We start from the raw sequence: 1,817 nt of genomic DNA on the forward strand, positions 1-1,817 counted from the left end.
AAGTGAAGACTGCTCAATAACTTGTTAGCTACCTTGTGCTTTCCACTTGTGATTAAAAAAAAATGTGCGTGTTATGTTTCGGCATCACAGACCATGTTGGACTCACTGTAAGAAGCTGTATGACTCCAAAAGACTCCATTTTAAACCTGACCCCGAAGCCAGAGCAGTTGTCATACACTCATCACATTGCCACCCCCCTCGGTCCTGTTTTGTTTGTCTCGTGTGTGTTTGTCTGTGTGTGTGTGTGGTGCAGTAGCCAGATGTGACATGCTACAACGTGATTATTTTGGAGGGATTTAACAGCGGATTGGGTTTGGGGATAGCCTGGAACCCCTATAATGAGATCATGCGTCCGCCCTCCCCTACTGCGCAATCTGCTTAATCCAGCACTGGATTGTGCAGAGATATTGCTGTAAATGAATCCACCCTGCATGTTATTTGTTTTACATGCATTTATGGGGCGGCTTGGCAAAGTCTTTATGGACTTTTATCTGACGTGAGAAAGACTAGATAAAGACGCAAGAATGACTCGGGTGATGATTTGTTTTTGCAGGCTCGACAAAATGCCACGTCAGAATTTTTTTGGCCCGAGTGGGGTTGCCATGGCGAAGCGTCCTCAAGGATGACGCGCGTATACAAGGCCCTGGAGTCAGGGCCCCCACACCGCTGGTGACAGCACGCGCACGTGCGCGCGTGCGCGTGTGAAACGGGGCTGAGGAGAATCACGCCGCAGTTCTCCTTTTCGACACCTGCTGTCGTGTTTCAGCTTTTAATGAGCTGCCAGGCTGCATTATTCCAGCTTTGCCAGCAAATGCGCTTTGGTTGCTGCCACAGTTGTCTTAAGCGAAATAGGGACGGTGGGAATATGCATTCAAGTGTGTGTGTGTGTGTGTGTGTGTGTGTGTGTGTGTGTGTGTGTGTGTGTGTGTGTGTTTGGAGGGGGGGGGGGAGACTCACCCCCTTTCGGGCTCCTTTCACGGCTGAAGAAAGGTTAAATTTCTCAGGGAGGCTGCATTCCTCTTCGCTCCCTATTCAAGTACTTATTTCATCTTGTAGGGGTCGTTTCACCAAAGTTTTAAGTGACAAGAGAATATAAAAAAACCGCAAAATCACTCATACCAAATAGAACATTCATTATTGTGGAGACCATTTTTGAATGGACTTATTCATGAAATTATTTGTGAGACTCCAATGAAACAATGTGGACTTTAAAAAAATAAAAATCATCCCCATTCTAATTGCAGCCCCTAGAGGGCATATTTTCATAGGATCTGATGATTGCTATCAATTTGATGTTGTCACCAGTGCGATTTGAATATTTTAAACCGCAGCATCTTTTGCAAGGAATTGCAATTTCAGCTTCTCTTTGGTCCTCTTGTCTTCACTTTCTACCACCACTTTCACTGCCTTCATCTTCCCCACCCACTCATGCATACCATGTCAGCATTGTCTCAGCACCAAAGGGAGGACAGGGGTGGGGATTTTTTTTTTGGGGGGGGGGTCGTCCGGCAGGGTGGGTGGGGTCTGCCTGCAATTCGACAGCACTCTTCCCTGCTTATTCTTGCCAATGTTCAAGGCCCTCTCCCCTCCCATCCATCCTCCCACTCTCTCTCTCTCTCTCTCTCTCTCTCTCTCTCTCTCTCTCTCTCTCTCTCTCCCCCCCCTGCCCTCCCTCTGGTTCACCCTCCCCCCACCCACACGCCTTTCACGAGCAAGCAATGAGGTAATCCCTAGCAGCCGCGTGAAGTGCAGCAAGTGCGGTGAGAGGAGCAAGAACAGCAGCCGGCGTGATGTCAGGCAGGAGCCGTGAGACGCGA

Source organism: Hippocampus comes, unplaced genomic scaffold, assembly GCF_001891065.2.
Source record: "Hippocampus comes isolate QL1 unplaced genomic scaffold, H_comes_QL1_v1.1 scaffold199, whole genome shotgun sequence".
Classification (NCBI taxonomy): Eukaryota; Metazoa; Chordata; class Actinopteri; order Syngnathiformes; family Syngnathidae; genus Hippocampus; species Hippocampus comes.